General features: G+C 48.8%; 1 non-coding gene and 1 pseudogene across 1 annotated transcript; both read left to right on the forward strand.

Annotated features, from left to right (window-relative positions):
* Window positions 1–562: 562 nt before the first annotated feature.
* Window positions 563–8,638, forward strand: LOC111535492 (annotated as a pseudogene).
* On the forward strand, window positions 4,492–4,564 carry TRNAV-CAC. Its single transcript has one exon. It is a non-coding gene; the product is annotated as a tRNA-Val (tRNA).
* Window positions 8,639–16,166: the final 7,528 nt, after the last annotated feature.

A 16,166-nucleotide genomic window follows, 5' to 3' on the forward strand; every position in this document is an offset into this window, starting at 1 on the left:
CCAACACACAGTGTAACCTACAGGTGGGTTTGGGAAAACAGTGAACACCCAGGCTCTCTTCCGTGCTCAGACCAACTCTGAGAGGAGATGGCCCTCTCCAACAGCTGGCCCATCCAGGGAGGCGGCGCCTGGAACTGGGTGAGGGCTGCCGCGGAGACAGTACCACCTCTACCCGTGGCCCTGGAGAGGTCCAGCAGACAGGGGCAGATCCCGCTCAGCGACAGGGACTGCGGCGCTGCCCTACTCCCAGGCGCGCCGGGCAGGTCTCCCTGCAGCCGTATCGAGAAGGTGCAGGGGACCCCTGGCTACGGGTCAGCCGCAGAGGCTCCAGGTTCTCTCCCAGGGCGAGCTGCGAGCGAGCTGGGCCGGCGTCGGCCTGGGGGACTCCCGCGATGGGACTCGCAGGTTCGGGTAGTTCCTGGGCGCGACCAGAGGACGCTCTGCCGTTCCCAAGGGATGTCCCCGCTCCGCTGCAACCCAGAGGCGATTCCTTGAACCGCTATTAGCCACTTTCCCGTTGCCAAGCCCTGGAAGAAAGCGCGGACACGGGGAAGTCGCGGAGATGCCGCTGCCCCGAAGGCGGGAGCGGAGGACGACAAACGGGTGCAGCGCGATCTGCGCTGGCTCCTGGGAGTCGCTGAGATGAGACTGAGCGCGGGCTTTTCCTGAACACAAACCAGAAGCTGAGGCTACAGCAAACCGGCCCACTATCCAGGTTTGTCTCCTTCTTGCAGCTGCTGGGGGTACGCACGGTCCTCGCCCAGCCTCCTGCTCAGCCCCTGCAGCCCCAGCACCCGCCTTTCCCCTACAGCTCCGTGCGCCCTCGCGCCGCCTCTTCCACATCTCCCTGGGCAGAGGCCCCTCTCCATCGCGCAGTGCCCTCCACCGTTGTCCGCCTGTGCGGCCTCGGTCTTCCCTTCTTCCTCACCTCCACCCTTCCCCTCTGGGGAGCAGGATCCACCTGTTTTGTTTCCTTCGTGCTGTGTCCCCTGGGCCTGGAACTGAGCTGCCTTGGCACAGCTGTAGATCCAGTGAGTTTTTCTTCAGTCTTACCTAGTGCTAGTGCGTGTGTTAATTGCTGTAACCCTCGTCATCCACCTGTAAGAAAGGCGCTGCTCTCACCCCATTCTACAGACGAGGAACGAGGACCTCCAGGGTTTGTTTAACTCGCACCCTAACAGCCAGCGCAGGAGCTGATCCCCCCACCCCCAAACACACACACACAGGCGGGCCCTGCAGAAGGCCAGCACATTCAATTCCACGACCCTCCTGCAGCCCTGAGCTTTTCTCTTCTAGATTTAAAAAGACAGCTGTGGAAAAGAAAAGCCAGTGCCCCCATGTCCTCAAGGACCAGTACATTCCACATCACACACAAAACACAGCAGCACACACTGGCCCCTCCTGCAGACACACACTATTGGGTGGACGTCCCCCTGTTGACCATAAACTGGATCCTATAACGGATGCTCGTTTCCTCTCTGTAACGTGCATTTTTCGTTTTTCAAACCCATCCATTGGCAAGGTCTCTATTCCCGCGGTTTTGGATTGGATGACTTCCATCACGCTCCTCTCAGATTCAGTCTCGCGGTGGTGGGTCACCTCCTTCATTTACTTGGCATCTCCATAAATTTACTCACATCTTGATTATTTACACAACGACTTTACCTTGATTACAAGCGACACTAGCAAGACCTTCAGGTTTCAAGGTGCAAGTTACCTGCCCTCCAAGGCTGCAGTAAAGCATTATGTAAACATTAATCATGCTCTGGGTCACAGGAATCATTTTGCACAATGCAACTGTCACCTGAGCTGATCCCAGGGAAACACTAACTGCCTCGTTGCTGTGTTTGGGGGTTTGTTTCTATGGTTTAACATTCTATAACAACTTTATTGGGGTACAATTCAATACAATAAAATCCACTCATTGTAAGGCTACAGCTCAATGATTTTTAATCACTGCATAGGATTCTGCAACCATCACCACAATCCACTTTTAGGACAGTTCCGTTACCACAAAGATTTCCAACATGCCCAACTGCAGCCAATCCTGGCTCTCAGCCTCAGCAGTACACAAGAAGTGATCTGCTTTTCCTCTGTTTTCATCTGCCTTTTCTGGAAATATCATATAAATAAACGGTATTAGTGGAATTGCTAGTTTCAAGTTTCACTTTGCTATGCCAAAAATTTAAACATAGGGTTACCATACAATCCATCAATTCCACTCCTAGGTATATATAAAAGAGAGTTTTATATATACCTTTTTGTTCATGTAAAAAAAGTACACAAAATATATATGGTATCATTTTTCATTATAGTAAAAAAGTGGAAACAAAGGCTAGGCAAAGTGTCCCATGCCTGTAATCCTAACACTTTGGGAGGCCAAGGTGGGTGGACTGCTTGAGGCCAAGAGTTCCAGACCAGCCTGGGCAACATAGGGACCATGTCTCTACAAAAAATACAAAAATTAGCCAGGTGTGGTAGTGTACACCTATGGTCCCAGCTACTTGTGAGGCTGAGGTGGAAGGATCACTTGAACCAAGGAGGTGGAGATTGTAGTGAGCTATGATGGCTCCTCTGTACTCCAGCCTGGGTGACAAGAGTGAGAATCTGTCTCAAAAAAAAAAAAAAATAGAAACAACATAAATGTTCATTCATTGATAAATGGATAAACAAAACATGGCATATTCATCTAATGCAAACATTTATTAATTTACTTATTTATTTATTTGGAGACAGGGATTCACTCTGTCATCCAGGTAGCAGTGCCCTGCTGTGATTACAGCTCACTGCTGCCTTGGACTCCTGGGCCCAAGCAATCCTCCTGCCTCAGCCTCCCAGCTAGGTGGGACTACAAGCACGCACTACTATGCCCAGCTAACTTTTTTTTTTTTTTGTAGACACGTGGTCTTGCTATGTTGCACAGACTGGTTTCCAACTCCTGGCCTCAATCAATCCTCCTACCTCAGCCTACCAAAACGCTAGGATTACAGGGTTGAGCCACCATGCCTGGCCTATTTGAAATTTTTAATTGAAAAGCAAAAAATGAACAAAAAGAATTTGGGCCCACATATACTCAGTTATTTGATTTTCACCAAAGGCACCAAAGCAATTCAATGTGGAAATAGTGTCTTTGCAACAATGGGTTCAGGAACAACTGGATATCCATAGGGGAAAGAAATTAACCTTAATCCCAACCTCACACCATAACAAAAAAAATTATATGAAATAGAATTTACACTTAAACATACAAGCTGAAATTTAGAAGTTTCCAGATTAAAAAAAACATACGAGAGTCTTTTTTTTTTTTTTTTTCTTGGAACAGGATCTTGCTCTGTTACCCAGGCTGGAGTGCAGCAGTGAGATCTCTGCTCACTGCAGCCTCCATCTCTCAGGCTCAAGCAATACTCTCACCTCAGCCTCCCAATTACCTACAGAAACTACAAGGGAACACCATCACTCCCAGCTAATTTCTGGATGTTCTGTAGAGATGATGTCCCAATGTTGCCCAGACTGGTCTCAACTCATGAGCTCAAACAATTCACACACCTCGCCCTCCCAGAGTTCTGGGATTACAGGTGTGAGCCACCATGCCATGCCAGTTCTTCGTTTTTTGTTTCTTGGGGTTTTCTGTTTGTTTGTGTGTTTTTTTCTTTGTTTGTTTTTAATGGACAAGATATTTAAAGAGATACTTCACACAGTAAGATAAACACATGGGCCATAAACCCATGAAAAGGTGCCCATCTTTTCTTATCAGCTAAATGCAAACTTAAACCATAAGGAATACTACATACCCACAAATGGCTAGAAGTTAAAAAACAAAAAATCAATGAAAAGTGCCAAATGTTGCCAAGGGGGTAGCCTTCATAACGCTTGCATATTGTTGGTGGGAGGAAAGTAATCTAAATGTCCAACAGCAGTGGCTGCTAGGAAAATCTAGAGTTCTACCAAACAATAGAACAATAAAAATGGTGTTTTAGGCTACTTCCTCTTTCATTCCACTCCAATTTCTCTGGACCCACAAGCTTCAGCTCTACTCACCAACGCGTGGCCTCATATTCCCCAAGCAGCTTCTTCTGAATGTCTCTTCTCTTTGAAAATGGTGGGTGCCAGAGCGCCCCTGCTGTTCAACCCCCATACCCACAGTCGCCGCGACATCCTCTCTCAGGACTCCCGTGCCCACTTATGCCACCACATTGCACATGAAAACTTCCTTTTCTCGTTTCTTTCTTTTCTCTCTTTCGAGATAAGGTCTTGCTCTGTAGCCCAGGCTGGAGTGTGGTGCTGCAGTCACAGCTCAGTGCAGTCTCCACCTCCTGGGCTCCGGCTATCCTGCCGCCTCAGCCTTCCAGGTGCTGAAATATCTTTGTGTGTGTGCTTATGCTCATTAACAAAGCTCAAAGGGAGGCATGGAGGAAGCTCTAAATTAGGATGAGAAAATTAAAAACCGCCCTGTGTGGTGGCTCATTACGATGGCACAGGAAAGCCAAACAGGTTTCCGTAGTGTAGTGGTTATCACGTTCGCCTCACACGCGAAAGGTCCCCGGTTCGAAACCGGGCGGAAACACTTCTTTCTACTTTTTACCTCATTACTTCAAACGTATTACATTTAGGACTAGCCTACAACATTTCACCACTATCTCCACCTGGTTAAGGAGAAAAGGCTATCCAGGGTATTTATACCGTTGCCTTTCCACCTCAACCATTGGAACCTGGGAAGAACTGAACCCACCTCACTTGCTGTGAACACCAGCGCCAAGGAACTAGCCCGCACACTGGACGGCTGCGCGCTGCCAAATGGAATCCAGATCTCGAGCAAGCGTGGGGCCCAAGGAGAGTTTCAACGAATCCTCCTTTTGTAACCTATGGGGTGACAAAAATGAACAAACCACACCAAGCTGGCAGCGGTAGAATTCAAACCCACACCTCCGAAGAGACTGGAGCCTTAATCCAGCGCCTTAGACCACTCGGCCACGCTACCTTCCCCCCGGGATCTATTTACATATTTTCCTGCTTTATACAACATCCCCAGAGTCCCCGGGCCTACAAGGCCTTAGGGCGAATCCACAGGGCATTCCAGAACCACCGCCATCCGGCAGGATTCGCTGAGCCAGAGGCACCAGCTGAGAAACTACTCCACCAGCGCCCTGGCAGAGAAGATTCGCGACGCGCGGGCCTCGGGATCTGCTTTGGGGACCACTCAGAAAAGTCACCCACATTGGCCCTCTTTGGGGAGGTGGCATGAGAGAAGGGGAAGCCTTCTGCACTCTTACTTTAAAGAGAAAAATAAACCAGGGCAGACCCCGTCAGTCGGGCGGCCGCGTAGTTCTGCAGCCTCCGTGCGGCAGTCCACAGGCAGCAGCTCAGAGGGCGCGCCTCCGGGGAGAGCCACGGCCCGCGGGGTCCACGGCCCTGTTTGCGGGAGTGCGGCGCCCGCTCTGCCTGGATCCGCCCCTGCCCGGGGCTCCGGCCCGCCGTCCAGTCCGCGCAGCGGACCGGGAGCAGCCTTGCAGCGCACGGCCTCGCCGGGCTCAGTTCTGGACTTGCGCTTCCGCCGCCCCCGCCTGGCTCCCAGTTTCTTTCAGTCTCGGGCGGAACCGACCTGGTACCCGGAATCTCCACCTCCTCCTCGCGCCCCCTCCCCTCCGCCCGGTGCTTTGCTCTCCCCCTTCTTGGCTCGCCCGCGGCTGGCGGAGGACAGGGGAGGAGACGGGAGGGGAGGAGAGGGGAAAGGAGAGGTCCCCAGGGCCGAAGCGCCCGGGGGGACGGAGGTCGACCCGGTTTTCCAGCGCTGCCCCGGCGGGAGTTCCGCGGGTCCCACGCGGCCACCCCCAGCCACGCGCCGTCAGCGCCGACTTCATGAACAACCTGAGCCCTCTGGAGGACAGCGAGGACTTCCACTGACGCCGGGACGCCGCCCCCGGGGGCTGTGCGGGGACCTCCAGGCCCCGAGGCGGGCGGCCTGCACTCCTCGCTGCCGCAGCACCCACACGGGACCCCGCCACCGCCGGGCCGCTCGCGGGGCAGCAGCGCAGGAGCAGCTCGTCCCATCGCAACGCGTGGCGCAACCTGTCCCACGCCGACCTCCGCACCAGGCAGTCCAGAGCTCGGCGGAGAAGCGGCTCGCGCTGTGGCAGATCTGCGAGTGGATGGTCAAGAGTGTGCCCTGCTTCAAGGATGAGGGCGACAGCAACAGCTCGGTGGGCTGGAGGAATTCACTTCCTCATCTTTTTTTCCTACACAGCAAGTTGACTCGCGCGCAGAATGAAGGAACTGACAAAAGTGCTCGGTGGATGCTCAATCCAGAAGGCGGCAAGGGTGGGAGATATCTTAGGACAAGAGCTGCATCCATGGACAGCAACAGCAAATGCGCTCGGACGCAAAGCCGAGATGCCACGGAAAAAAGCACCCCTGCAGTCTAGCGGGGCGGGGTGGGGGCCCGTGCCGAGGACAGCCCTGGACCCCAATTTTCCCAAAGGCCTGCAAGCCCTGGCTCTCACGGCAATGATGACTTTGATAGCTGGAGTACATTTCGCCCTCGAACTAGCTCAAATGCGAGTACTATTACTGGGAGACTTTCACCCATTATAACCAAAGGGGAAGATCTTAGAGATGGGGATGTGCATTCTGTGGGGTACCCGACATCTTCGGCAAAGATGGCCCCTATTCCACCCAGTATGTCTGAGAAAAGCAATCCCAAAACATGGAAAAGGTTTGGATAATCTCAACCTTCTCTGAGTACTGACATCATTAACTGTGTCGACCCAGTTCGCACCTGGCACCATGATGCAGCAGACGCCATGCTACTCATTTGTGCCACCAAACACCAGTGTGAATTCACCCAGCCAAACTACAAAAAAATAGACGTAGTGCTAGTCCAACACAAGCCCTTTGCCCCAGATGCCTATGCAAACGCTCCAGGACCACAAATCAAGTTGTGGAGCTGAGAGTCCGTGTAACTGTGCAGCGGGACTCCTGGAGGAGTTGCTAACTTCTGACTCTCCTCCCCATAATGACATTATTGAAGGGGGCCAGCCCCTCCACACCTGTGGATATTTCTGTCAGGTAGGACAAGAGACTGACAAAAGAAATAAGACAGAGACAAAGTATAGAGAAAGAAAAGTGGGCCCAGGTGTGGGTGTTTCTCATCAGGTGGGATGAGAGACTGAGAAAAGAAATAAGACACAGAGACAAAGTATAGAGAAAGAAAAGTGGGCCCAGGGGACCGGCGCTCAACATACAGAGGACCAGTGGCGCTGGCACTGGTCTCTGAGTACCCTCAGTATTTATTGATCACTATCTCTACTATCTCAGCGAGGGGGATGTGGCAGGACTATAGGGTAGTGGTGGGGAGAGGGTCAGCAGGAAAACATGCGGGCAAAGGCCTCTGTGTTATGAATAAGTTTAAGGAAAGGTGCTGTGCCTCCATGTGCACGTAGACCAGATTTATGTCTGACTTTACACAAACATCTCAGTGCAGTAAAGAGCAGTATTGCCGCCAGCATGTCTCACCTCCAGCCATAAGGCGATTTTCTCCTATCCAAGTAAATAGAATGTACAATCAGGTTTTACACTGGGACATTCCATTTCCAGGGACGAGCAGGAGACAGATGCCTTTCTCTTAGCTGCAAAGTGGCCTTCCTCTTTCACTAATCCTCCTCAGCACAGACCCTTTACGGGTGTCAGGCTGGGGGACGGTCAGGTCCTTCCCTTCCCACGAGGCCGTATCTCAGGCTGTCTCAGTGGGGAGAAACCTCGGACAATACCCAGACTTTCTCGGGCAGAGGTCCCTGTGGCCTTCCGCAGTGCATTGTGTCCCTGGGTACTGGAGACTGGAGAATGGTGATGACTTTTACCAAGCATACTGCCTGCAAACACATTTTTAACAAAGCACATCCTGCACAGCCCTACATCCCCTAAACCTTGAGTCAACACAGCACATATCTCTGCGGGCACAGGGTTGGGGCTAGGGTTACAGATTAACAGCATCTCAAGGCAGAATAATTTTTCTTAGTACAGAACAAAATGGAGTTTCTTATGTCTTCCGTTTTCTACATAGACACAGTGACAGTCTGATCTATCTTTATTTCCCCCACAATTATGACACCAGCGGATCCTAGGGTAGCCCAACCCAACAGCCAGGTTCTGGGCCAGATCATGATGGACCTTCATTCAGTCATGTCGACCTATGGCAGCCAGGCATCTCACAACAAAATGATGCCTCCCAGCTCCCATACCCACCCTGGACACGCTCAGCAGACATCTGCAGTTGATGGCCGTGCCCTGCCTCACATGGGAAACATCAAGCCCCACACCTCAGGTATGAACCACCTGACCCCAAAGGAGACACCCTTACAAGTGCCTCTGCGCCACCCCATGCAGACGAGTGCCCTGGGGGCTACTCCTCCGTGAGCAGCTGCAGTGGCTATGGCAGAATGGGCCTCCTCCACCAGGAGAGGCTCCCAAGTGACTTGGACAGCATGCTCACTGAGCACTGGGATTGTGACATGGAATCCAAATCCTCATTTGGAATGACCATATGGATGGAGACACACTGAATTTTAACCTCCACAATGTGTTGCCCAACCAAAGCGCCCTGCGCAGTGTCAAGAGGAGGCCACATAGCTGGGTGTCAGGCTGAGAATTAGCGACCAGGCTACACTTAAAAGTACTTCAGATTGGCCGGGAGCGGTGGCTCACGCCTGTAATCCCAGCACTTTGGGAGGCTGAAGTGGGTGGATCACGTGGTCAGGAAATCAAGACCATCCTGGCCAACATCGTGAAACCCGTCTCTACTAAAAATACGAAACTTAACTGGACATGGTGGTGGGTGCCTGTAGTCCCAGCTACTCGGGAGACTGAGGCAGGAGAATCGCTTGAACCACGGAGTCAGACGTTGCAGTGAGCCGAGATTGCACCACCACTCGATCCAGCCTGGGCGACAGAGCGAGATTCTGTCTCAAAAAAAAGGAAAAAAAGAAAGAAAGAAAAAGAAAAATTCCACAAAAATGTTTATAGTATAATTCTTCATGATAACCAATAAGTGGAAACAAAGGCTGGCAGTATGGCTCAGGCCTGTAATTCCAGCACTTTGGGCAGCCAAGGCAGATGGATTGCTTGAAGTCAGGAGTTTGCGACCAGGTTAGGCAACATGACAAAACCCCATCTCTATAAAAAAATACAAAAATTATGGCCGGGCACGGTGGCTCCTGCTTATAATCCCAGCACTTTGGGAGGCCAAGGCAGGCGGATCACGAGGTCAGGAGATCGAGACCATCCTGGCTAACACGGAGAAACAAAAAAATTAGCCAGGCATGGTGGCAGCACCTGTAGTCCCAGCTACTTGGGAGGCTGAGGCCGGAGAATGGCGTGAACCTGGTAGGCAGAGGTTGCAGTGAGCCAAGATCAGCCACTGCACTCCAGCCTGGGCAACAGAGCAAGACTCCGTCTCAAAAAAAAAAATTAGCCAGGCATGGCGGCGTCCCCCTGTGGTCTCAGCTACTGGGGAGGCTAAGTTGGGAAGCTAGCTTGAACCCAGCAGGTGGAGGTTGCGGTGAGCCAAGTTTGTGTCACTGCAGCCTGGGGCACGGAGTGAGAACTTGTCTCAAAAAAAAAAAAAAAGAAACAACTTAAATGTCCATGAATTAATGAAGGGATAAATAAAATGCAGTATATTCACACAAAGCTAAACTTTTTTTTTTTTGAGACAGGGCTTCACCCTGTTTCCCAGGCTGGAGTGCAGTGGTGTGATCACAGTTCACTGCAGCCTTGATCTCCTGGACTCAAGCAGTCCTCCTGCCTCACCCTCCCAAGTAGCTCATACTACAGGTGTGAGCTGCCACACATGGCTAATATTATAAAATTTTTTGATAGAGACAGGGGTCTCCCTATGTTGCACAGGCTGGTCTTGAACTCCTGGGCTCAAGGGATCCTCCTACCTTGGCATCCCTAAGTGCTGGGATTAAAAGTGTGAGACACCACGCCTGGTCAACAATGCAATATTACTAAGCCATAAAAAAGAATGAAATATTAGTACGTGGTACAATATAAATGAACCTCAAAAATAGTATGCTAAGTGAAAGAAGCCATATATGAAAAGCCCTGTATTATATGATTCCATTGATATGAAATGTCCAGGGGCTGGGGAGAGGGAAAGTGAGGAATGATGGCTAATGGACTTGGGGCTTCTTTTGGGGGTGATTAGAATGTTCTGGAATTAGCTGCTGGTAATGACTGCACATTATTGAACATGCTTTTATTTTATTTTACTTTATTCATTTATTTTTTGAGACAAGGTCTGGCCCTATTGTCCAGGCTGGAGTGCCATGGCACCATCTTGGTTCACTGCAACCTCGACCTCCTGGGCTCAAGTAATCTCCCCGTCAGCCTCCCGAGTAGCTGGGACTACAGTCACGTACCACTACGTCCTGCTACTTTTTCTATTTTTTGTAGAGATGGGGTTGTGCCATATTGCTGGCCTCAAACTTCTGAGCTCAAGCAACCTGCCCTTCTTGGCCTCCCAAAGTGCTGGGATTACAGGCGTGAGTCACTGTACCTGGCCAAATTGTACACTTTTAAAGGTGAATTTTACGATACATGAATTATATCTCAACTTTAAAAATAATGTGCAGAAAAAAAAAACCACACTGCTGCATGCAACAACATGAACAAATATAAAAATATAACATTAGCAGAATGAATCAAGACACCAAAAACTACATAGGGGTTATTCTATTTATGTGAAGCTCAAAAATGAATGTAGGTGTGAGAAGTCAAAAGCGTGGCTGCCTTTAAGAAGAGCAGGATACTGACCGAGGGAACACCGGGGGTAGTTCTGCAGCGCTGGGAATGTTCTATTTGTTGATCTGGGTGGTGGCTGCATGGGTGCATTCATGGCATGTTTTACTTCAGTAAAAAGTATATTAAACTATCAAGAGAATAAAATCAACTGGCCAGAAATGTAAGGTTTGTTTCTGCACTCTCAATTCTGTTCCACTGGTCTAGATGCCTATCTTTATGCCAATACCATTCATCTTGATTACTGTAGTTTTATTTATTCATTTATTTATTTATTTATGTATTTATTTATTTAGAGACGGAGTCTCGCTCTGTTGCCCTGGAGTGCAGTGGAGTGCAGTGGCGAGATCTCGGCTCACTGCAAGCTCCGCCTCCCCGGTTGATGCCATTCTCCTGCCTCAGCTTCCCAAGTAGCTGGGACTACAGGCGCCCACCACCACGCCTGGCTAATTTTTTGTATTTTTAGTAGAGACAAGGTTTCATTGTGTTAGGCAGGATGGTCTCGATCTCCTGACCTCGTGATGCACCCACCTCGGCCTCCCAAAGTGCTAGGATTATAGGCGTGAGCCACTGCGCCTGGCCCACACCCAGCTAATTTTTGTATTTTTAGCAGAGACAGGGTTTCACCATGTTGGTCAGCCTGGTCTCGAACTCCTGACCTCACGTGGTCCACCCGCCTCAGCCTCCAAATTGCTGGGATTACAGGCGTGAGCCACCGTGCCTAGCCAATTATTATCATTATCATCATCATCATCATAATTATTTCTACAGACGAGGTCTCCCTATGTTGTTCAGGCTGGTCTCGAGCTCCTGGGTTCAAACGATCCTCCTGCCTAAGCCTCGCATAGTGCTGAGATTATAGGCGTGAGCCACCACAACTACCTGATCTTCTTTATTTTAATAATGTTTTATAGGCCGAGCACAGTAGCCTTTTTTTTTTTTTTTTTACTAAAAATACCAAAATTAGCTGGGCATGGTAACCAGTGCCTGTAATTTCAGCTACTTGGGAGGCTGAGGCAGGAGAATCGCTTAAACCTGAGAGTCAGAGGTTTCAGTGAGCTGACATCACACCACTGCACTCCAAAAACTGTTTAATAGTTTTCAGAATACAAGGCCCACACTGCTTTTTTAAATATTTATTTATTTATTTAAATTATTATATATATATATATATATATATATATATTTTTTTTTGAGATGGAGTCTTGCTGTCGCCCAGGCTGGAGTGCAGTGGCCGGATCTCAGCTCACTGCAAGTTCTGCCTCCCGGGTTTAAGCCATTCTCCTGCCTCAGCCTCCCAAGTAGCTGGGACTACAGGCGCCCGCCACCTCGCCCGGCTAGTTTTTTGTATTTTTTAGTAGAGACAGGGTTTCACCGTGTTAGCCAGGATGGTCTCGATCTGCTGACCTCGTGATCCGCCCATCCTGGCCTCCCAAAGTGCTGGGATTACAGGCTTGAGCCACCGCGCCCCGCTGTAATTTTTTTTTCGAGATGGAGTTTCGCTCTTGTTGCCCAGGCTGGAATGCAGTGGCATGATCTTGTCTCACCACAACCTCCGCCTCCCTGGTTCAAGTGATTCTCCTGCCTCAGCCTCCCAAGTAGCTGGGACTACAGGTGCGCACTACCATGCCCAGCTAATTTTGTATTTTTACTAGAGAGGGGTTTCTCCATGTTGGCCAGGCTGGTCTCAAACTCCCAACTGCAGGTAATCTGCCCGCCTCGGCCTCCCAAAGTGCTGGGATTACAGGCGTGAGTCACCACGCCCGGCCTAAATATTTATTTCTAAGTTTTTTATTTTTTTATTTTTGATACTATTGTGAATGGAATTGTTTACCTAATTTCATTCTTGAATTATTGCTAGTTTAAAGAAATACAATTTCAAAGTGACAAAACTAGTTACTGGGAGGTAAAAAAAATTAAAGAAAAAAAGAAAAGAGGCTGAGCGCAGTGGCTCACGCCTGTTATCCCAGCACTTTGGGAGGCTGAGGCGGGCAGATCACGAGGTTAGGAAATCCAGACCATCCTGGCCAACACAGTGAAACCCTGTCTCTACTAAAATACAAAAAAATTATCCAGGCGTGGTGGCAGGCGCCTGTAATCCCATCTACTCGGGAGGCTGAGGTAGGGGAATCGCTTGAACCCGGGAGATGGAGGTTGCAGTGAGCTGAGATTGCGCCACTGCACTCCAGCCTGGAGACAGAGTAAGACTCCTTCTCAAAAATAAAAAAAAAGAAAAGAAATACAATTAATTTTTGTATATTGATTTTGTATCCTCCATTCTTGCTAAATTTATTTATTATACCTAATAGGGTTGTAGTTTTCTTTGGTTTGGTTTTGTTTGTTGTTGTTTGGGTTTTTGTTTGTTTCTTTGTTTTTGAGACAGGGACTGTCTCTGTCACCCAGGCCTGGAGTGCAGTAGCAGGATCATAGCTCTCTGCAGTCTTGACTTCCTGGGCTCAAGGGATCCTCTCACCTCAACCTCCCCAGTAGCTGGGACTATGGGCACGTGCCATCACGCCCAACTGATTTTTTTATGTTTTGTAGAGACAAGGTCTCACTATGTTGCCCAGGCTGGTCTGAAACTCCTGGGCTCGGCCGGGCATGGTGGCTTATGACTGTAATCCCAGCACTTCAGGTGGCCGAGGCAGATGAATCACAAGGTCAAGAGATCGAGACCATCCTGGCCAACATGGTGAAACCCCATCTCTACTAAAAATACAAAAATTAGCTGGTGTGGTGGCGCGTGCCTGTCATCCCAGCTACTTGGGAGGCTGAGACAGGAGAATTGCTTGAACCCGGGAGGCAGAGGTTGCAGTGAGCCGAGATCAAGCCATTGCACTCCAACCTGGGTGACAAGAGCAAAACTCCATGTCCCTCTCCAAAAAAGAATTTGGGAAGTTCATAAAGTGAAAGCAAGGTTATTAAGAAAATAACGGAGGCTGGGTGTGGTGGCTCAGGCCTGTAATCCCAGCACTTTGGGAGACCGAGGCGGGTGGATCATGAGGTCAGGAGATTGAGAACATCCTGGCTAACACAGCAAAACCCCGTCTCTACTAAGAATACAAAAAAATTAGCCAGGCGTGGTGGCAGGCACCTGTAGTCCCAGCCACTCGGGAGGCTGAGGCTGGAGAATGGCGTGAACCTGGGAGGCAGAGGTTGCAGTGAGCCCAGATTGCACCACTGCACTCCAGCCTGGGTGACAGAATGAGACTCTGTCTCAAAAAAAAAAAAGAAAGAAAGAAAATAAAGGAATAAAAGAATGGTTACTCCACAGGGAGAGCAGCCCCCAAAGGCTGCTGGTTGTCCGTTTTTATAGTTGTTTCTTGATTATATGCTAAACAAGGGGTGGATTATTCATGAGTTTTCCAGGAAAGGGGTGGGCAATTCTCAGAACTGAGGGTTCCTTCTTGTTTTAGACCATATAGCATAACTTCCTGGCATTGCCATGGCATCTGTAAACTGTCATGGTGCTGGTGGGAGTGTCTTTAGCATGCTAATGCATTATAATTAGCATATAATGGAGCAGTGAGGATGAGCAGAGGTAACTTTCATCCCCATCTTGGTTTTGATGGGATTTTCCCGGCTTCTTTACTGCATGCTGTTTTATCACCAAGATCTTTATGACCTGTGTCTTGGGCTGACCTCCTATCTTATCCTGTGACTTAGAATACCTGACTTACTAGGAATGCAGCCCAATAGGTCTCAGCCTTATTTTATTTTACCCAGCCCTTGTACAAGATGGAGTCACTCTGGTTTAAACGCCTCTGACAATAAGAATAAGAATAATGTCCACTATAGGTCTGCTGTAAATGTATTTTATCAAATTGAGGAATTTTTCTTCTATTCTTAGTTTTTTTATTTCTTTTTTATTTTTTGTCTAAAAAACATGACTTTGCCAAATGCTTTTCTGTGTCTATTACAATGATCATGTGGGCTGGGTTTTGGGGATGGCAGAGAAATGGGGAGATGTTGGGCAAAGACTACAAAGTTTCAGTTAGATTGGATGGATAAGTTCTAAAGAGCTATTGTATAGCATGGTGACTACAGGTAATAATAATGTGTTGCATTCTCAATGAAAAGAGTCAGGCCGGGCACAGTGGTGCCCTCCTGTAATCTCAGCTACTCAGGATGCTAAGGCAGGAGAATCGCTTCAACCCGTGAGATGGAGGTTTCAGTGAGCCAAGATTGCACCACTGCACTCCAGCCTGGGTGACAGAGTGAGACTCCCTCTCAAAAAAAAAAAAAAAAAAAATTAGAGTTTGTAAGTTCATTGTGAATGAATACCTGGCATGTAGAGTGTGCTTAAATAAAGAGCAACTAACATTAAAAAAGCATCAGGAATATTCTTATAGGATGTAGATTTTCAGATACAAATGCCAGCAGTTCATTCTGGTTGATGAGAGGAAAATATTTTGCATTGAGGCTATCCCAGGAAAGCAAGGACACAAGGCCACGGGGAGCAACCAATGGCCATGACAACTTCTGAGAAAAATAAGTTTTTAAAGAGAGGCCCCTGCCATTTGGAAGCTGATGGGGCCCTCACAGCCTGCTGGACATAAGCAGCCCTGCAGAAAATAAGCAGCCCTGCAGAATACAGCCCCGGACAGGGATACTTGGAGGCCAAGATTAAATTAGACCAAGTGAGATGCAGACACTCATCACTGCATCTAAGCAGAGGTGGAAGCAAGCTCACTATGCCACCCACAAAGCACCAGACACCCCTGCCCAGACAAAACCAGTGGCTGTTAATTCTTCACCAATGACAGCTTTAAAAAGCCACTCCTGCCAGGCGTGGTGGCTCATGCCTGTAATCCCAGCATTTTGGGAGGCCAAGGCGGGTGGATCACCTGAGGTCAGGAGTTCGAGACCAGCCTGGCCAACACAGTGAAACCTGTCTCTACTAAAAATACAAAAAATTAGCTGGGCGTTTTAGCAAGAAGTCAGGGACCACGAATGGAAGGACCAGCTGGAGCTGTGGCAGAGGAACATAAATTGTGAAGATTTCATGGACATTTATCAGTTCCCAAAATTAATAATTTTATAATTTCTTATGCCTGTCTTTACTGTAGTCTCTGAACATAAATTGTGAAGATTTCATGGATATTTATCAGTTCCCAAATAATACTCTTATAATTTCTTATGCCTGTCTTTACTTAAATCTCTTAATCCTGTTATCTTCGTAAGCTGAGAATGTACATCACCTCAGGACCACTATTGTACAAATTGATTGTAGAACGTGTGTTTGAACAATATGAAATCTGACTGTAAAACATGGGTGTTTGAACAATATGAAATCAGTGCACCTTGAGAACAAACAGAATAACAGTGATTTTAGGGAACAAGGGAAGACAACCATAAGGTCTGACTGCTTG

The sequence above is a fragment of the Piliocolobus tephrosceles genome, chromosome 4 (assembly GCF_002776525.5).
Source record: "Piliocolobus tephrosceles isolate RC106 chromosome 4, ASM277652v3, whole genome shotgun sequence".
NCBI classification, from domain to species: Eukaryota; Metazoa; Chordata; class Mammalia; order Primates; family Cercopithecidae; genus Piliocolobus; species Piliocolobus tephrosceles.